The 22279-nt window shown below is 38.3% G+C and overlaps 1 pseudogene; it reads left to right on the forward strand.

Moving 5' to 3' along the window:
• Nucleotides 1-6320: 6320 nt before the first annotated feature.
• Nucleotides 6321-21513, forward strand: LOC118847128 (annotated as a pseudogene).
• Nucleotides 21514-22279: the final 766 nt, after the last annotated feature.

Consider the following 22279-nt stretch of genomic DNA (forward strand, 5'->3'; position numbering starts at 1 on the left):
GCACTAAGCTTTTAAAAAAGGAATTACTGTACTTGTATCACTAGTACCCACCATAGTGCTTACCACATTGTAGGCACTTAAATGCTTGTTGATCGATTGAATGAATAAAGACCAAACCCACAAACAGACAATAAGCTGAGATATGTTGTGTCTTTCCCTAATGTTGCTGCAAAATTAAGGCTGGGTTTTCCTACTGACGACAGACTCTTTCAGATAAGGACTCTTGAAGTACTGAGGGATTCTCTTGGGGAGGAATTTACATTATTACATGTCATGAATTCCTACTTATTATTATTACAATAATATCACCTTTCCATCCAATTCAAGGAAACCCTGACTAGAAGACGCTGTATGGCTCTTCCTTATGAAGACACAGCTAGATTGTGCAGAGTGCTGGTCCTGGAGTCAGGAAAATCTGAGTTCAAACCTGACCTCAGACACTTATTAGCCATATGATCTTGGGTGAGTCACTTAGCCTGTGTCTACCTTAATCCACTGGAGAAGGAAATGGCAAATCACTTTGCCAAGAAAATCCAATATGGGGCCACAAATAGTGGAACACAACTGAGGAACATATCTTATTACACAGTGGGACAGAGGAAGGAGTGGGCATGCTTACTGCTCCCCATTGCTACCTTGAGATCCTCCCTCTGCCAGAAACCTTTCCTTTTTTTATGTTTCACTCTCTCTCTCTAAATCACCCAGTATATATGCTTATTGCTGTTATATACGGGCTTCTAGGTCACTTCCCCTTTCTCTACCTGGTTCAATCATTTCCTCCAACTTTGCCTTTATACTTCCAGATTTCAGCATACCTGGTAATATCTCAAACACCTTCCATTTCCTGGACCCAAATCCCTATCACCTGCCTCAGCCACCTACAGAGGTGATGGTATCATTACTTGTAACTGAGGCACATATTTGATTTTGAACTCTGAAATTTCTCTGTGATCATCATTTCCTGGTTGTCTATCCCTCCTGTCTTCTATTATTATTATCCTATTCTATTCTCATTCTATTATTATTGGTAGTATTCATTGTTATTGTGATTTCTTGTGCCTTGATTCCTCCCTGCTCCTGGCTACGCCCCCCTGCCCCCGTCTGATCTCACTTTTCTTCATCTCTTCCAAACTTGGCCTTCATTGTCCATCTCAAGGATATCCTGTTTTCCACCCTTGATTCCCTTGCCCTCTTGTCATTCCTGGTGCTCAACTCTGGATCACTACCATCTTTCTTTTCTGCTCGTTCTCTTGAGGTACCAACACTTGCAGAGGAAGGAAGCGATACTTTCATGGCAGCTGGAGCCTCATCACGTTTATGTTGTCTAATGTCAACTGAGCTCTTACAACTTCACGGCAAAATGTTTCCATTTTGATTGACTCTCCTTCTTACTCTACTCAGTCCCCACTTCTTTAAGATCCTGCTCCCTCAGATGCCATTAGTTTGACATTATTGATAATCTTTTCTGAGCTCCCTCTTTCCCCATCATTTAAACCTCAAAACTATTCTATATTTTCATCTATCCTCTGCTTTAATCCTATTTGTAAGGGAGAAATGGCTTTTCTCCTTGCTAAGGTCAACTCTGCTATATGTGACCTCAGCCCCATCTTCTCCCACTCTCATATGCTCTAGGAACTTTCTCATCAATCATCCTCTCTCTCTCTGCCTCTCTCCCTCCCTCCCTCCCTCTCTCTCTCTCTCTCTCTTTCTCTTTCTGTCTCCCTCCTTCTCTCTGTCTGTCTCTCTGTCTCTCTCACTGTCTTTCTGTGTGTGTGTGTGTGTGTCTATACACACACACACACACACACACACACATATATATCTCATACACATATATAGAGCAAAAATAATGGGCATGAGATGAAAACTCTGAGTTGCTTTAATTTGAATTTCTCTAATTTTTAGTGACTTGAAGCATTTTATATAGTTGTTGATAACCTGTATTCTTTATTTTGAAAACTGTTCATATCCTTTAATCATTTATTAATTAAGGAATTATCCCTTATCTCCAGTCTCACATCATCAACTATCTGCAGTACATCTTACATTTAGATTTCCCACAGGCATCCCATGGGAATTTGAATTTACCATATCTAAAACAATTCATCGTCTTTCCCCCTAAACCTAGATGGATGTCCCTCTGCCATCCTGAATTCAACGTGTTCAGATTGTAATAGCTAGCCCTCATCTAGCGCACCCCTACATCTTGTCCCTTCTTTTGGACTTCCTATGGCTGTTAGTGCTACCCATCAGTCAAGTCAACAAACATTCACTCAATACTATATGCCAAGAGCCATACTAATCACTGGTAACACGAAGTAAGACAAAACCAGCTCATGCCCTTGTGGAGTACAGCACTTCTTGCCACCCAAGCCCCAAAGCTTACAGTCATTTATGACTTTCCTTTTTCTCTTATGTTTCAAAGCCAATTATTTTCTAAATCCAATGTTCATACCATCTAATTATTGATCTCACCCTTTCCTTCTTTCCCACTCCCACTTCTACCACTCCAGTTCATGTTCTCATTATTTCTTGCCTAGAACCTTATAATCACCTATTACCTTGTGTTCTCTGCCTCCCGTCTCCTTTCTCCAACCCATTCTTTACAATGCTATGAAGAAAAACCTTCCTGATGCACAGATCTGATCTCACCCCTCCCTCATGCAAAAATTATTGGTAATTCTTTGTTCCTGAAAGATAAAATATAAACTATAATTCAAGATCTTCCACAATCTGACCTTAATTCCCCTTTCTGGGCTAGTTTCATGTTCCTACCCTTCAGGTAAGCATTGTTCCAACCAAACTGGACTGTTAGCTGTTTGTATTTGTACCCACTTCCCCATTCCTGATATGGGTTTCCTTTACATTTCCACCTATTGGAATCCTTCTCTTCCTTTTTGGCCGAGCTCAAGTGTTATGTCTTCTATGAATCCTCAGTTTGACTCCTCATTCTCTTGTATTAAACCTGGCATCATAGTTATTTGTGTACATGTCTCGTCCCCTACTAGATTTTCATGTACTTTGAGGGCTAGGGCTGTGTTGTTTTCATCTTTGTATATCCATAATATAAGCTTAATAAACATTTATTGAATTGGAGTGATCCTGGTCTGCTCTAGACTGGATTCAACACTAGTTCTGAACTACGATTGATTTCTGGAAGTAAGAAGAGTGTGAAAATGTAAACACTTGTTTTCTTCAAAAAAACAAGACTTTTTTGCATATGTACCTATTATAGTAAATTATGGGAGACAACTTGATGGTAGTGGATAGAATGTTGGGAGACAGGAAGACCTCAGTTCAAATCTTACCTAATAAGTACTCTGAACAAGTCACTTAAAATTTTTAGCCTCAGTTGTCATATGGGAATAAGGATAGGGTTGTTGTGAGAATCAAACAAGATAATATATGTAAAATACTTTGCAAACCTTAAATACATAATTTATATATTATGTAATATAGTATATACAATTTATAATTTATTCTAAGGACCCTAATCTGCCCATTTCATAATTTGCATAATATCAAACAACTGAGACCCCCTTTGTTACTATCATTGATAAAGACAGGTAAAGGAATCATAGTCCTTGATCTGCAGTCTTTATACTCAAACAAAATGAGTAAGCTTTGGGAACTATCCAGGATTGTTCCGTCAGTACCAAATGAACACCAATCTCAATAAGATAAATCTAAAACTTCATTTTTTTCAAAAGCACTTGAGATATCTGAATTCCTCTTCAGTAACAACCCTGGTTCTTGGCAGGAGGGAATGACATTTTGCTAATGTTTCATCACACTGGATTTTCTGTTGGGAAGTATATTCAGAAACAGGAAATGTGCCTTACTGTTGGCATGAATGGGAAATGAGATTTTCCCATCAGTGTTTAATTTGCTAAGTTAGCAATTCAGTCTCCATATAATTTAAACAGTAGTTAAGTCTCTTTAGATTCATTTAATCTCCTGGTGAATTGCATCTCCTGCCTATTTAAAAAATGCATTTTGCCCTTTTTAATATTTATGGTAGTTTTCCATGCATTCAGATATAATTAGAAAGGAGAATTATTTCTCTCAATGGTAGCAGAAAAAGCATCTAAAAATAAAATTCTGGTCTTTTCTTTTGCAATTATAGTCCAATAATATTGGTATGCAACTCATCCCCTCCCCCCTTTTTGGAAATGATTGATTATCTATCTAAGTAATGCTTTTAAATGGTGTGAGTCTGACCTAGACAGAAACAGGTCTCCCTTTCATTGATCTCAATGTCCAGTTATTCATTGAGAGTCTTGTTGAAAGCAAACAGAAGCCAGATTAGTACTATTTGCATTTCCCTAACTGAAAAGTGGACATTCTGTAAACAGGAGCTGAGCTGAATGTGATTTGGAATTTTCAGTGATGGTTAAAAGTGACTGAATCCATCTCTGCCCTGGAAAACCTTCTTGGTCTATTGTCTGTATTCGGTGTCTGAGGCATTCAGGAAGCTCCTGGTTAAATATTTTAATAGCCAGCCTCTCTGTCTTATCTTTCCTGGAAAGGCTCTCCTCTTTAGAGATTTATAAATCTTACTCCAATAACCCCTAAAAGAAGGTGTCAGTGACAGGAGGTTAACTAAAATGCAGATTGAGGGCAAGCAGTCATTTTGGCTTAGGTGAGATATGAGGACCCTGGAATTGTCAAAAGGAGGAAGATTTTTTTCAGAAGAAATAGGTAAGGTCACCCTATAGAATATGACCGATGAGATGTATAAGAAGGATATATGGGAGAAGGAGCCATCGTCAGCCAATCAAGCACAATCTATTAACTTCCCAGCAACCCAAGGATGGAGTTAGGATAAAAGAATCAGAATTATTGGAGCAGAGGAAATCACACAATAATTGCTGAATATGTGATACATAGTTTTTATAATTGCTTTATATTTCTTTATTCTTGGATCTGATATGAGGCCACGGGGTACAGTAGAAAGCAGACTGAATTTGGAATCAGGACCTATATTCAAACTCTGCCTCTGCCTTTTTATTCCCTATGCCACCTCGAGTGAATTGCTATGGACCTTCACTTCCCCATCTACAAAATGAGGATGTCGTGGCTAGATTAAAGCTCAGGTCTTTTCCTGCTCTAAATCTATGATCCTAAGAATTGGCAGATGGCCTACAAATAGTCTATTTAAGGTGCTTAATCCACTGAACTTATTTTTTTATTCTTTTGCTTCACAAAATTTATAGTCACATTTTTTGGATATCTCTGTACATCATAGAAGTCTGGCCAAACACCTCCTGTTAGTTTTTGGCAGAGAGGTAATCCCTTACAGAACGAATGGGAAATTTAAGGTCACCATCATACCTTCGGCAGCTCATCCTCCTGAAATCTTTAGGCTGTAGTGTGGGTTAAAAAGGCCTGGATTAAAGTACTGGCTCTGAGCCACTTCCTTCTCTCATTTTGGTCCCTTTCCAAAAAACTGTGTCTTATAATAAATCTTTTTTCATTGTAAGTGATCTGCTAAAGACTTTAAAGCTAATTTAGAAAAGAAAGAGAGAGAGAGAGAGAGAGAGAGAGGGAGAGAGAGGAAGGAAGGAAGGCAGGCAGGAAGGGAGGAAAGGAGGAAGGAAGGAAGGAAGAGAAAGAAAGACAGAAAGAAAGAAAGGAAGGAAAGAAGAAAGAAAGAAAGAAAAAGAAAAGGAAGGAAGAAAGAAAGAAAAAGGAAGGAAGGAAGGAAGGAAGGAAGGAAGGAAGAAAAAGGAAGGAAGATACTGATTCAGTAACTTCTACTTACTACATGTGTGACCTTGGGCAAGTGACTTACCTTCCTGGGCCTTGGTTTCCTCATCTGCAAAGCGAAATTGGACTAGATGGTTTCTAAGGTCTCTTCAAGTTACAAATCTGTAATCCTATGATAAAAGGGCTATACCATCTCTGCTGAAAAGCTGCAGGTTTGGTACCCCAAGGTTCTCTCCCTGGCTTATGATATTGTTTTTTACCTTGTAGTATCTTATACTTGGGATTCTCTATCTTGCCATTCTATAACAAAATATTTTCTCTGCTGCTTCTCTCTGCAGGAAGGGTGGATGACCTCATTCACATCCTTCAGCTGGAGAAGAAGACAGCAACATTTTCCTCTTTCTTGTAATGCCCAGAATCTCCCCTCATGTTGATCCTGCCGCTGCAATTTTCCTCCTAGAATCTCTATTTCCCTTCCCATTTGCTATCTCTTTTACCATTGCTGTCCTCTATGAACTTTGAACTTGAATCACAGAAGGCAGACAGCTGGACCAGATGATCTCAAGTGGTACTTTCCATATCTATTTTCCCAGGATTTTTACGAGGGGAACATGTTCAACAAGATCCTTAACATCGCCTACTGCACGAAGCAGGCCGGTCTGGTCAGACTCACGAGTTTGGAAGCTGCCTTTCACATAGGATTTATTTCTAGTTTTCCAAGAGGTCGACTATTCCCTTCTCTGCTCCTTTTACATGGCTTGTCCCAATGTTGCTATCAATACTAGGCACTATAACATGTTTTTTAGAGAACCTTTGGTTTTTGGTAATAATAATCATAGGAATCGATTTTTAACTGGAAGAGACCTTGGAATTTGAGTACGACAACCTTATTTTACAGAAAAGACTGAAACTTAGAGAGATGAAATAAATTATCATCATCACCACCACCACCATCACCACCATCATCATCATCAATAACTAAGCATTCTTGTTCTAATAACTATTACTGTGTTATTGTTATTATAATTAATAATGACTGGCCTTATCATTGTAATAGCTATTATTATAATTAATAATAGCTATAATTATAATTACAATAATAACTACCATTGTTTTATCATTATAATCAATAACAACTAACATTATCATAATAACTACCATTGTGTTATCATTATTACAATTAATAACAATCACTAGCATTGTCATTATAATAACTACCATCGTATTATCATTATTATAATTAATAACAATAATTAGCATTGTCATTACCTAGGTGCACCCAGGGAGCAAAGGGGCACAACTGAGATTTGAATTCATGTTCTCTGACTTCACATGTAGATTTCTTTTAACTGTACCATGCTTCCTCAAAGCATGCATTTTTATTTTTTATCTTCATTGTTTGGTTCTTCAAACATACACAGGTCTCACTTATTTGCATAGTGCTTTGAGGTAAGGGCGCTTTATATACATTTTCTCATTGGACCGTAACACTCCTGTGAGATAAGCAATGATAATAGCTAACATTCCCATAGTGCTTTAAGGTTTATAAAGTGTTTCACAGATATTATCTTATTTTATCCTCACAACAACCCTTGGAAATAGATGCAAGAAACTGAGAAGTCATGAAAGTTGCCCAGGGTCCTATAGCTAGTAAATGTCTGAAGCTGGATTTGAATTCAGGTCTTTCCTGAGACCTTGGGGCAGCTAGGTGGTGCAGTGGATAGTGTGCCAGGCCTGGAGTCAGGAAGACTCACGTTCCTGAGTTCAAACCTAGCTTTACACGCTTGCTAGCTGTGTGACCTTAGACAAGTCACTTAACTCTGTTTGCCTCAGTTTCTTCATCTATAAAATGAGCTGGAGAAGGAGATGGTAAACCACTCCAGTATCTTTGCCAAGAAAAAACCCTAAATGGGGTCGCGAAGAGTAGGACACAACTGAAATGAGTGAACAACAGCTTCCTAAGGGTTAGGTCCAACACTGTATCCATTGCACTTGTACTGCAGGCATAATCTCCACTTTACAGAAGAAGAAACTGAATCTCAGAGAGACATGATTGGCTCAGTACCAGAGGCAGAATTTGAACCCAGAACTCTCCAGACACCAAGTCTGTCACTCTTAGAATTACACAAAAGAGTTAAAAAAAAAAAAAACAAGTAAAGTCTACTTAAAATCTGGAAACAAACAAATGCAAACCTTAATTCATCTCCTATTAAAAAAAAATTAAGTAATGCCCTTCCAACTTTGTCTTCATTTGACACAGGAGGTTGGTCTGTTAAATTTATATCTCAAATATGATGAATTTTATTCAAGATCTTTCCCTGGAATTGCCCATTAGGTGAAATGCGTGAGTGACCCTAATATTCACAAAAGAGGTAAAATTTCCTTGTATTTTGTGAATTAGTCAAATTCAAAGGTTCTGGGTAACCTTTAAATGTAGCTTATTTCACTCACGGGATATGTTTTTATTCCATTCCAAATCTGGCACAATAACTTTTTTTTTAAATTAACAATTCCATTTTAAAAGTCTCCATTGTCCTTGGAGGCAGAAGGAGCATATTTGTACCCTGCACCTGTACTTTATAGTGAAGCAAATGTCACTACGGCATTGATGGAGTTGGCTGACTTCAGATGCTGGGCTCCTGCCATTATGGCGGTTTAAGTCGATGCAATCTCAGGGGCCCCTAATATTTATGTGGATGTACAATACATGATTTGGAAAATTCCTCTGCTGCTGCGGATTTGAGATCGCCGCTAGGCATGATTGGACCGGAGCAGTGTTACTCAATTTCCTGTTGCTTCGCCCCATATTTCTGCCACTCCATGAAAAGTGTAGGATTTATTGAATATCTTACCTCTGGTTGATGTAATTTGTGACTGCTGTTCATATTCCAGGGCTCTCTCCTAGACCCACGATTTGTTCTGTTTGGGATTTCTGCTGCTATCAGAATAAGTTCAAGTATTTCAGAGCCCTGCTTCAGTCAAACATAACACAATGCTAAGTGGGGGCGTTTATTGTATCTGTTGAGTACTCTGATCCCTTTTCAGAAATCAAGAAGCATTCACTCTACCTTGTATATGATTGCCAACAATGGGGATTCTGAAATCAGAACGCAGTCAGCAGTATTTTTGATTCATGAGGCAGAATGGGGTATGGCTTGCTCTTCTGTTGGAATATTGGTTCTGCAGGGGTGGCCGTGGTAAAAATTTATTCTTCGGGGTAAACTAAGCAGACTTGAATCAAAAGACACATGGGAGAGAGATATACGTTCTTGAGAGTGGCTGTTTTTACGGAGTCACTTTTTGAAATAATAACCATACTTTATAGCTCTCTCTTTTACAATATTCTGTAATTTGGGATATGGCAGAAAATAAATTTACATCCTTTTCCTAGTGTGTGAGCAGTTTTTGATTCTACCATCAATCCCTCAAGTTAGTATATGCTTTTTGGTATTATGTAACTTTATACAGTTGGGGATTTTTGACATAGAGATTACACATCCATCTCTAGGAGAAATAAACATATGTTTTAAGAGACTTTTCTTCTTTCTCCCAATTGTCAATGTTTTCCTTCCCTTGAAATTACTTGGTATTTTTAGCACATATTTTGTATTTACTTGTGTTTTCCCAATTGAATGTAAACTCTCTGAGGGCAGAGGCTACTATTTTTGTTTTTGTATGTTTGGTGCCTAGAACAGAACCTGGTACCTAAGTAGGTATTGGATAAATATTTGTTGAATGGTGTGTGTGACTTTTATTAAAAAAAAAAAGCCATTTGTTCAATATGATTGTCAATAGATCTGGAAGAATTCTTATATTCTTGCTAGAACTGGTGCAGATGGATAACTGCCAACCAAGAGATCTTCATTAAATGCATCCAACTCCACCAAAACTTTGGGATCCTTCTGTTGTTTACTAACAAACAGTCTTCTAAGTCCAAGGACAAATCTTACGTAGACTTCCTAATAGCTCCAGCCTTTATATCTTTCACTTCTTTTTTCTTTAAGGAAGTATGCTTTTTTCTTGAAAAAAAAAAAGAAGTGTATTAAAAACATCAATACAGTCTGACAGAGAGGAGAGAGACTCAGGGTTCAGGCTGATATATATATATATATATATTTGAACATGGACAAGACAGGAATCATTTCACTTGGCTATGTATATTTGTTACAAGATTTTTCACTTTTTTTCCCCAGTGGAGGAGGTGAGATGGAGAGAAATTAGATTTTTGTACACTGAAAAAAACAACATATTATCAACTAAATTTAGTAACAATTCACTCCCTAAACCTGAGTTCAAATTCTGCCTAAGATTATATACTAACTATGTGACCCTGGACAAATCACTTAACATCTTCTAGCTTCAGTTTCTTCATCTGTAAAATGGGGATAATGATAGCCCTTACCTCATAGAGTTGTTGCAAAGAGCAAGTGAGATAATATATCTAAGAGCTTTGCAAGCCATAAAGTGCTAAACAAATGCAAGCTCTCATTACTATTATTATTTTATTAATGTAATTATTAGTCACTCCCTCTAAATCCCTATCAGATTTCTATGTTCATTCATCCCCACTCACTTTTCCTCTTGGTTATAATAGGTTATAAATTTCTTTTAAATTTCTCACTTAGGTGAAAAAAAGAGATAGTTTTAGATGAAAATTATCTTCACTCCTAAACACAAACTTTTTTTACTCTCCACCAAGTTGTTTTTGTTTTCGTTTGGCCAACGTGTGCTTTATAATTATATGCTCTCAGTGGTTTGGAAGGCTCATAAATTGCAGCCAAGATTAGTCTTTGCATTAGATTTTCTACCATGTACTGATCCAGCGTTACTGCTAGAGAAAGAAGCAGAGAACTTTAAATGGTTTAGATATGTCCCATAGGCCAAAGGTGTTCAACAGAATTCAGACTGGCCACATGCGTCCAAGGACATTCCCAAGTACAGCCCAAACTAGATTAAAATGAAACTGGGAAATATTTAACAAAATAAATAAAATTACAACATTGCATTTTAAAATTAAATCTATATATGGCCTAGAGGGATCCTTATGTATGGATTAGTGGGTCCCATTTCTATTTTAGATCGACACAACTGTTATAGATGATTTTTCAGAACTGAAAACATATGGTGATCACATCGTGAATAAGTACATAAGATTTAGAGAAAACATCTATTTTATGGTATTTTCTGTCTTTATTTGCAAGCTAACAATTCTTTTCCTTGCATATGAATCTTGTACGTCTCTGAGCTTGTGAAGTTTTAACTGTCCCTCCCCATTCCTCTCCCCCATTTCTAAAGGTACTATCAGCAAATTAATTAAGAAGATTAGATCGCAGGTCAATCCAAAATGAGGAGTAAATGAGAAGTTTGGAGTTTTTTTACATTTGAGAAAAGGCATTCAATCTACAGATGGCCTTCTAATTATAATATTCAAAATAATTCAAAAATAGAACAATGATCTTTTGAGATATTTATAGCATTTTAGAGAAAGGATGCCCTTCTATATATTCCATATACTCTCAGCCTTTTAAATGTAAATATTTGTCTCTTCTTTCTTATTTTAAGGAAAAGACAATCCCTAAATCCATTGTTGTCTGATGACTTGATAGTTTTTAAGCATTTATTTTGGGAAAACCAACTTCCTATAGATGTTGGTGAGATTCTCTATGGCAAGGGAAGACAATGAGAAGATAACTTTTATCTACCTGGCTTGATTTTGCCAATTTGAGTAGAAGCACCAGTGCATGTTGGGTGTATTGATCACTTTCCATTGCCAGAGAACATACTGGAGACATGAATTACCTAGAAGTATTGGTGAGCCTAGATGACTTCACTGCCATTGAGAAAGAATATGAGGAGAGACTGATGAAGTAGTCAAGTTGTCTAGAGGAAAATTTTCGGTTCTAAAACTTTCAGTGGATAAGTGCCAGTTTGACATGGCCTCTGTCAAGTAGGTGGGTCAAGCAGTGTCTCTGTAAAGTGTGAACACTGACCCACAGAAGAAAAAACCTTCCTGACTTGACTATGTTCACTGAACCTCTTGAGGTCTTCTAGGGTTTGGGAATTATTATGGCAAATTCGTTAAGAACATTGCTTCTATTGCTAAACCACTGAGTGACCTCATTCAGGCTCGTATGATTAAAGAGAATCAGGAGAAGAAGGGTAAGAGAGTTTGATTTCTCATAAAACTCACAAAGTCCTTTGGAGACTGAAGGACAGATAGATGTGAACAAAATTTCAAAGACTTGGTCAACTGCCTCACATATGCACCAGTATTGGCCTATGGAGAAGTAAACAAGCCTTTTGTCCTGGATACAGATATCAGACTGGAGGGCCTGGGAGTAATGCAAGAGTGGGATGCTTAGCAGAAACCACTTGTGTCCAAAAAAGGAGAATTGATTGACAGTGCATTTTGATACCCCATTTACAAGTTGGAATTTTTGGCTTTGAAATGGAGTGCCATTTAGAAATTTGAAGATTATGTGAGTGGAGCAAAGTTGCAAAAGCGCACTGACATTAATCCACTGATGTATTCTGACCGTTGCCAAGTTAGATGTTTCATGCCAGAGATGGGCAGTAGTGCTACCTAACTACCAATTTAGCATTCACCACTGGCCAAGGTAACTAGATGACATGGTGGATAAATGACTGGGTTTGGTTTCAGGAAGACGAGTTCAAATTTGACCTCAGAGGTTTACAAGCTGTGTGACCCTGGGCAAGCCACTTAACTTCTATCTGCTTTAGTTTCTTCAGCTATAAATAATAGCACCTACCTCCCAAGACTGTTGATTACAATGAAATGTTATTTGTAAAGTGCTTTTAACACAGTATCTGGCACACAGTAGGTACTGTATAAATGCTTATTCTCTTCGTTCTCCCTTAATATAGAGATAGGTGCCCTGTCCAAATAATCATGTGATATCTAAACTATGGTGATATCTCAGGAAAGAGTTAAGGCTATCTGTAACACCCAGAGAACTGAGCTACAATAAAATAGCTGTACAGCGGAGAGTTTGGGATTTCCACCAGACAGCACACCAGCAACATTTATGAACCTTGTTTCATCGAAGCAACCTTTTCTACCTCATTTGAGTGACTGGCAATAAAAGGAAATGGTTGATGTGGGACTGAGAGAAGTATTACAAGGCAAGAGGTGAATCAGTGATGCTAAAGGACTCAAGTCCTGGTCCTTTGAAGGCACTCAACTATTGAGACAATGTAAGAAGTCGGGGCTGTGAAATGGAATACTGTGCTGTCCTGCTGCTGAACCTACACATGTTAGTAAAAAACAGTTGGTGCTACCCAGTGCATACCGCTCTATGGATATGGAGGCTTTACTTAATGACTGTGGACATATGGATCAAGAGAGGAACTCAGAGCTAGTCAGAAAGAGATTTTACTGACCCAAAATGGCTGCTGGCATGACTAAAAAGTCTGAAATTTGTGTTTGTTGTGTGTGAAGAAGTGCTAATGACTTGTCCTGCATATTTGGAGATTTTAAGTACTTAACACCCTTCAGAACATGTCTGCCTTGACTTTCTATCTGTAGAAAGAGGTGGTAGTAACATAAATCACATTTTAATGGTGAATGGCAATAGTGCAAGGTATGTTCAGGCATATTCCATTAAGAATCAGAAAGCTTCCATGGTTGCTAAAGTGTTGGGGGAGAAGTATCGTTCCATGTATAGATTTCTTGCTAGGATCCATTCTGACCAAGGCTGGAACTTAGAAAGCATACTCCTTAAGGGGATCTTAGCTTTGGCTAGCATCAACAAATCTAGAATTACACCATTTTCCCACATGTCTTTTGATTCACATCTATTTATACTCCAGAGTATAAATTTGAACCACTGTCACTTTCTACAGAATCAACAGGCTTACAAAAGAGAAAACTGTATTCTATCTTGCAGAATGAATAAAAATGCTGTCCATTCTATTCTGAATTCAAAATCACCAATATTGCCAATCATGTATATTTTAAAATAAACATTTTCATCCCCCAGGAGACCCCACAGCCTGAGTATTTCAAATGTACGCTGATGAAAATGTTAGGGAAGCTGAGACTTAAGAAAACATCTCAGAACATGGCGTCTAATACATTTCTAATAATTTCTAATATACCACCGCTGCCACTGCCTTTATAACACATTGGCTGATGTTTGGGTGAGAGTTACCCTGTCCCTTTTCTTGTGCTTTGGCATCTGTGAAGACTGAAACACTGCAGACAATTGTTATAACTTCAGCCCAGAAGAGCTCTGTCAGAAATAAACAATGGTATGATGGCTGAGTTCATTATTAATGCCTTCAAGAAAGAAATAGTGTTTTGGTGATGACTCTTGAAGTTCAGCAGATGGATGGAAAGCTAGCCCATAGCTGGTTGTGGAAAGAATGGGCAATTTACATGTTTACAGAATGGCTCTAGAGATTGGCTGGATGAAATAAAGACAATTTACCACAACCACCAAAAAGAAATAGTTAGTAGGACTCCCTAAAGAGCAGGAAAAGACTGATGGATGTTACCTCAATGGGCACTAAGCAAGAGACGCTGTCTACTAACTGACTATTTGTGAAGTCATCACCAGTCATCCTGACTTTTGTGTTGCCACTGGATTTCAATGACTCTGGAGAAGAGAGTGAGGCTGATGACTTTACCCAGCTCTATATCATTTAAATCCAATTCATGTCCAAGACAAGACATCACCCTATGATGTCATTGGTCCTTTTTGAAAACAAAGGACAAACAATTTGTGGAGCTGTGAATTGGTCCAGTTATTCTGGAAAAGAATTTGGAACTATGCTCTCAAAGACACCAAATTGCATATCCTCCAACCCAGTAACCACTACTAGACCTATACACCCAAAGAGATCAAAGAAACAAAGAGCCATACGTACAACTTGCAGCCACTCTTTTTTGTAGTACCAAAAACCTAGAAATTAAGGAAGGTGCACGTCTTTTGGGATGTGACTGAACAAAATATGGTATATGAATGTAATGGAATATTATTTCATCGTAAGATATGATGAAAATGACAGTTTGAGAAAAAAACTAAACAAAACAGAGAAGTATGAATAAGTACAGAGTGAAGTGAGCAAAACCAGAACAATTTATATAGTAACAACAACATTATAATGAAAAACAACTTTGAAAGACTTTAGAACTCTGATCAACGTACTGACAAAGCATGATTCCAGAGGACTGTAAATAAAGCATGCTCCCCACCTTCTGAGAGAGGGGTGATGGATTCAGGGTGCATTCTGGCATGAATCTCATCAATAAATGAGATGCACATTTTTTATATGGCTAATGCAGGAATTTGCTTTACTTGACTAGGCATATTTGTTACGAGATTTTTGTTGTATTTTCTGTTGTTGTTCAGTGGTGAGAGGGGGCAAGCAAGGTGGGAGCGAATAAAATAAAATGCTTGTTAATTGAAAAAAAAAGACTATCCCTATCAATTGTGCAAAGATTATGGCTCAGAACTAGACAACAGCACAGGAGCAGATATTTCAAATATAGAACAATGTGGGTATTATAGCCCCAAGACCAGTCTGGATATGGTTGTTATAGAGACAACATCTTTCTTGTCTAGAACTTCAGGCGTAGGATCTCTGCTAACAGCCTTGCCCCTCTATGAATTCCCATTTAGGTATGCAGGACTATGATTCTAAAGAGATCTATTATCTGCCTGTAGTTTTAACTAGCTCAGTTACAGGGACAGATAGGTCACAAGAGAGCTTGGTATATTCAACTCGTGACTGGATTAATTTATGTGATAAAGAGAAACTAGAGAAGAGATAGCACATGTAGTCAGATGAGACTACTATTCATTACCTACGCAATTTGGGACTTTCATGTAATTGCATGAATTCATTGACTTTCATATTCATTACTGCATATTCAGATATGCTTGTTTTATTATTTTATGTTTATTTGCTTCTGTGCTAAGATCATCTCTGTACTATAGATATGTGTGTCAGCTATGTGTACTCTTCCTTCCTGTTTATTTGTATATACACTGCTTTTTATAAATGTTGTGTAATTCTGTAGACCTACTAGTGTTGTAAATGTTTTGCTTTATTTTACTGTTATGAATACTTGCTTGTGTTCTATGGGTTTGCATGCAGAGTTGAGATATGAGTATAGAATATGTTTTGTGTATAATTTAGACCTGTAGTCACTGAAGCAGCCTTTTGAGCAATACTTTACATTATGATACATCTTTCAATGGACATTTGCTGTGAACAATATCATGAGATGATTATGTGGGACTCTGAATTAATCATCCTTGTTCTGTTAAGGTATTGATGTTTATTTTGATGCTTATGATATATATTTTCAGGTGTCCAGTAGGTCTGATTTTGCATGGGACAGCAAATTTTTCTTTCCCTGGGGAAGAATATAGTCTTGTCTTGGAGTAGATATGTATACATATTGAGTTGTCTCAGCAGTATCTTGCCCAAGCTCCGGAGAGTTTTACCCTGACCCTGGGACTATCAGAGACTTAATTTGACAGACAAGTTAGAGCCTACCATCTTAAAGGAATGAGGGAGGAAGAGATTTGGATTGCTGCGTGGTGCACAGAGAGTGCATGAAAATCAAAGAGGAGAATCCCTATGGAGCTGGAGAAGACAGAGTACATGAGAACTAGAAAGCAGAATCCAAGAACAACCATAATGAGAGCAGACTTCAAGATCTTAGGAGCTAGGCAATGTCATCAAATTACGCATGAGAGGTATATGGGGACAGATGCTGTGTTTGGGGTCTTCCGGCATATTTGACTGCTTGAACCTAGACAGACTGTCCAGCTCACACATACCTACACCAGAAAAAAAAATCCTGAAATTTGCACCAGCCTAAATAATGATAAAAAATCCAATAAGAAACTACAGTAAGGGATTTCTTCTACCCTGTAGCTCCACAAAAAGTCAGCCAGACGCCAAAAAGCATTTTGTGTTCCACTGTGTTTATGGAAATGTTCTTTTTTGATATTTAAGTTCAGAATAAAATATATTTTAATTAATAACAGACACCAATACACAGTACAATGATTTCTCATTGCCCTCCTCCTCTTAGGTTCCTTCTCTTGTCCCTCCCTTCTCTTTCTTTGATTCCTTTCTTGGAGGGAAAGTCTGTTTCTTAAAAGCCTGTTTGACTGTCTTTGTTTAAGTGTTTACTTTGTCTCTTAAGGCAGCAAACTATATAAACGCTGTTAGCCACTCACATTGTTATGCTAAGTGCCATTGTTCAAATACAGCAGAGAAAAACATAATTGGAATAGTGTCCAGGAGCCAGGAGAGATGAATTGAGAACGAGTATTTTGCCAGGGCACAACCTCCATCTGGGAATTCAGAACTATAGAGTTGATATTCATTCTTACAGCTTCTCAAGACAGAGACAATACTTAGAATAGGATCTCTTTCTATGCAGTGATTTAGCAGTGGGTAGAGTGGAGCTGTTAGTAGCTGGGCTGTCCTGAGATGACGCTTCTGCCATATTCCTGAGTTCTATTTGAGAGTAAAGTCAGAGGGAAAGAACCAATGGATGGCTCAGAATAACACTTTGTCAATCATCACTGTTAGACATGGGACATTTGAGTCTATTTCTGAGCTTGTGAATTTGTAGGATTCCTGTCCATCTCTCTCTATTCCTAGAGGTACAATCAGTGAATCAATTAAGAAAAGTAGTCCAAAATTCACAGGTCAATCCAAAATGAGAAATAAGTGAGAATCTATTAAAGGAGTTTTTTTTTTATTAAATTGAAGAAAAATTGTTCTGTCTGTAAATGACATTCTAATGATAACATTCAGAATCATTGACAATAGAATGATGAGCATTTGAGATTTTAAAATAGAACAAAAGATGTTCTTTGTATTCCATCCATTTTCAAACTTGTATGCATACATTTTTTTGTCTCTTCTATTCCGAGGAAATTACAGTCCTTTAATGTATCTGTTGTTTATTTGACATTTTTTAGCTACTAATTTTGGAAAAAACAACTGTCCATCAGGTGTCAGTGAGCACAAAATTTGCACTGTGTCACAAAAAAAACAACATAGAGTAAGCATCGCAAGGGTCTGGTGAGTAAATAATGAAATTACTACTACAGCATTTTTTGGGAGCATAGACTAGGACTCCCCATGTCACCCTGGCTTGAAGTATACCAGCCACTCACAGGCTGATACCTGTAGTGATTGGTGCTCCATTTCTGACCTGGGCTAGTTCATGGCTCCTTAGGCAGCCTTTTCCATATCCCTCACCCCCTCCCTCATTCCCACCGGTGCTCCAGGAGGTTCACCATATTGGTGCTAGATTTAATGTGAATACTGGATTGGAGTTAGATCGGCACAGCTGGGTAGATTCTAGGCCTGGAGTCAGGAAGACCTGAGTTCAAATGTGACCTCAGACAATTACTAGCTCTGTGACCCTGAGCAAGTCACTGGACTGCTCTTTGCCTCAGTTTCCTCAGCTGTAAAGGGATAGTAATAGCACCCACCTCAAAGGGTTGTTGTAAGGATCACAGGACAGTATTTGTTAAGTTTTTAGTACAGTGATTGGCGCATAGTAGGTCTATACAAATTCTAACTATTATTATTATTATATTACACATTTGTGCAAAATGCTTATTCCCCTAAACTCAAGTGTTCCACCAGCCTCAGCCTTCGTGGTAACAAGAATCACAGAAGTGAACCGCTCTGATCTGCCACAGTATTTTATTTGCACTTGTAGTAGAGTGGAAAACATGTTGGGAGTCAGTAAGACGTAGGTTAAAAAACCACCTATAACACTCAGCACTGCTGTGCGATCACAAATAATAAGTCACTTAAACTCTCTGAGCCTCTTTCCCATCTGTAAAAGGTGAAATGATCACTATAGCATCTACTTCACAGAATTGTTGTAGGGCTTACACGAAATTAAAGTATATGCATCCATTGGAGTCCCTTAAAGTGCAATGTAAATGTCATATCATGTTGTTACTAACTGTTTAGACCCAGATATCTTTCTTGGCATCTTACAAATGTTATCATTGTGCATAATAATCTGTTATCACTAGGATGTGTAGCTGTTTTTAATTTCATTTTTCCTGTCTAATTCTTCCTGGTTTGAATACTATCCTTGCATACACAGAACACACAAAATACTGGCTCCTTGAACTACTCCATTGCTTGGGGAAATAGCCGTGTCGGCCATGCTTATATAATAGTGGTTGAATAGTTATTGTCTCTGCAGAAAGTCAAAGCAAGAAGTCTTTTTTTTTTTTAAATTCACTTTATAATGCAAAGGCAAAGGGAAATGATACAGTCAATCTTAATAAATATATATTTATAAAGTTCCTACTATGTGCTAGAACCTGACCTCAAGGTGGGTTTCCACCTTCCCACCTTCCGTTTACAAGGAATGAATATATCAGAATCAGACAGATTCCCGGATTCAGAGAGAGGTCCGCAGGATAGAGGCATCTTCAGGATGAGAAGGCTGGTGGCAGAGGAGAAATACAAAGTAATAAATAGTAGACCTGGGATTTGAATCAATGTCCCGTGACTCAAAATCTATTGCTCTGTTGGTTGGGCCTAGAATGCTGATAGGGAGAATTATAGTTATTTTCCTATATCCATTTGTTTCAGGCAAAACCCTAACTTGATCTCAAACCTAATCAAAACAGTGTTGATGAAATATCTCCCCCATGGGCCATATGTCAAGATTATTTTATTTGCTGAACTACTAATAAATGGCTACTTACTGCCCTCCTCCATTAAATTGTAAGCTCCTTGGGGGCCAGAAACTATCTTTTATCTTTTTTTTTAATATCCCCAGCACAGTGCCTGGAGCACAGTAGGTGCTTAATAAATGTTTATCAATTGATTTATTACTAATGTTGATTACAAGAGCACGGTTTACTTGCATTATTCTGTGTCTGTCTACAAATGTACTTCTTGCCACACAAAGAAAATTCAGAATAAAATTTTATCAAATTGTCCAAAAATCAATACTGTAAAACATGATTGTTTGCCAAGTCTTAAAATGGGTGAGGAGGGCAACAATAAAAATAAGTAAATAAATGAAATCACATATTTTCTTTTGCCTTTATCCTCCTGGGTACTACAACCCAGACAACTGTCCCACAAAGGAAATAATTATGTCTTGTGAAAATCCAGGAAGATGTCCAATCTTTTGGCTTTTGTATGGCTAGCATATGCTTATGGGCTGTTATAGAAGATCATGAAGTCTACAATTCATAGATGGATTCAAATGAAGCTGTGAAAATTGCTTTTCTTTATTAGAGTTTTTCATGTTTTCATCGCTTTGGGAGCATGTTATTGATGCCAAATGTTGCATTCTCTTCATTTAAAAGAGGAAGAAAGGGGTATTAGCCAGTCGTGGTGAAGCCTCACTTGAAATTGGGCCCCACTCCACAAAAAGCATGTTGCTGCTGTCTGTTGCAACCTAACTCATTGTAATCTCCTGGGTGGTCTCAGAACTACAAATTGTGAGGCTGGTGGAATACCCGAATTGACTCATATCTTCAAGGAGGAAATCTAGTTTGGTTGAGTGTTCTCATTTAATTAACTTGTGATATAAACAGCAGGTTTCCTGTGGTCCTAATCTAATCCAGGAAAAAAAAAAAACTTCCCTAAACTTGGTCATGGGGATAATGATTTCTTTCTTTTCCTTCCAAATTCAAATATGAAGAACACTTTTATATTCTAGGAATGATTGGGAGTTGTTAGGCACATTTTTGTATCTATTTTGAAACATGCATCTCCTCATCCAAAAACAAAAACAAAAATAATCCGATTTATTAAGCAGGATCAGTCAATGAGTGTTTATGAAGGAAGGAAGGCACCCACTATGTACTTTACAAATTTGATCCTCACAACAACCCTGGGAGGTATGTACTATTATTACTCCTATTTTAAGCTGAGGAAACTGAGTCAGGCAGAAGTTAAGTGACTTGGCCAGGGTTACACAGTTAGGAAGTGTCTGAGATTGGAGTCAAGCTCAAGTATTCCTGACTCCAGGGTCAACACTCTACCCACTGTGGCATCGAGTTGCCTTAACTGGGGTTATCCCCCTAGACAGGCATTGGAAACAGAAGTACAAATATTAACATGATCCCTACTTTCATATTCTGTTAGGGAAGAGAAATACATATATGGATGCATATATATCTATATATATATCATAATATAAGGTGAAAAATACAAATATGTATGTTTAATTGTTAAATACAAGGTAGTTTTCTCTCTCTCCTGCCTGCGCTGGGGGGAGCTGATGGCGGCCCTCATGGCGCTTGCCCTGGCCTCGCTGAGGCCTGGTCTTGCTGCTGCTCCTTATCGGGCCCTCGGGCTGCTCAGCAGAGCCCTGCACTGATCCTGTGATTACTCCTTTCTACTATACCACCTCTGATGCAGTCATTTCGACAGAGACTGTTTTCATCGTTGAGATCTCTCTGATGTGCAAGAATGGGGCACAGAATGTGGCCCTCCATGCTGATGTTAACAGAAAGCAGTTTCCAGTGACCCGTGGCCAAGATATTGGACGTTATTAGGTATCCTGGAGCTTGGAACATAAGAATGCCCGTTCTGGAACTTATGAACAAGGTCTTCGATGAAGAATCCTACAGTCTTTTGAGAAAGGCCCAGAGAAGCAATGAAGATGTGTCTGCCATTAGACCCTTGTTCACAGTCAATGTGGATCACTGAGGTGCCTGGAATGGGCCTTGGGTCTCTACCGAAGTGCTGGCTGCAATGATTGGCATGGTGGTCTATTACATGGCTTTCAGTGCCAAAAGCAACATTCAGGCCTGAGTCGTACAAATCGAGTTTCTCTTCATAGAAGCTTTTCTTCATGCAAAATAAAAGGGTTTGTCACTGGAGAAAAAAAAAATTCAAGTTCATTTTGGAGGGAGGACAAAGAAGATGCTATGTTATGTGTGAAGAACAGAGAGGCCAGTTTGGCTGTATCTCAAAATGAGGGAAGGGGGAGTAAAAATGTCTGATGGAGTTGTAAAGATAGGTTGAACTCCAGCTTCTGTAGGGCATTAAAAACTAGAGAAGTTTCTATGTACTCTCAGCGGTAATAGGAAGCTTCCAGAATTGTTTGAGTAGGGGAATCACATGGTTAGATCTACGTATAAGGAAAGTTAATTTGGCAACTCTGTGTAGGATGGATTGGAGAAGGAAGAGATTCGAGCCAAGGAGATTGACCCTAGTTATTGAACTGCAGTGGTGGAGGAAATTCCCACACTGGGAGTTCCCCAGTGATTAAAATTGAAGGTCCAGGCAATCCCCCAGTCTGCTCCTCTCCTTCCCACCCTGCCCCCACCCCAACAAACCGAACCAAATCAAATAACACTAACCTATTACATCTTGCCTTGTGCATAGTATTCCTTTCGGTGCTCAACAGTGACTCAGAATCCACAAATGATTTGGCTGGCTGTCCTTTCTGACCCTACATGCTGTTCCATGCACAGGAAGCAATATGACACTGATCCTATCCATACCCTATACAAGTCTTCAATGGAACTCCCCTTTATTTCGTGTCAGTGCAACTTTTAAAGTGGTTTTTCTCTGC

Source organism: Trichosurus vulpecula, chromosome 4, assembly GCF_011100635.1.
Source record: "Trichosurus vulpecula isolate mTriVul1 chromosome 4, mTriVul1.pri, whole genome shotgun sequence".
NCBI classification, from domain to species: domain Eukaryota; kingdom Metazoa; phylum Chordata; class Mammalia; order Diprotodontia; family Phalangeridae; genus Trichosurus; species Trichosurus vulpecula.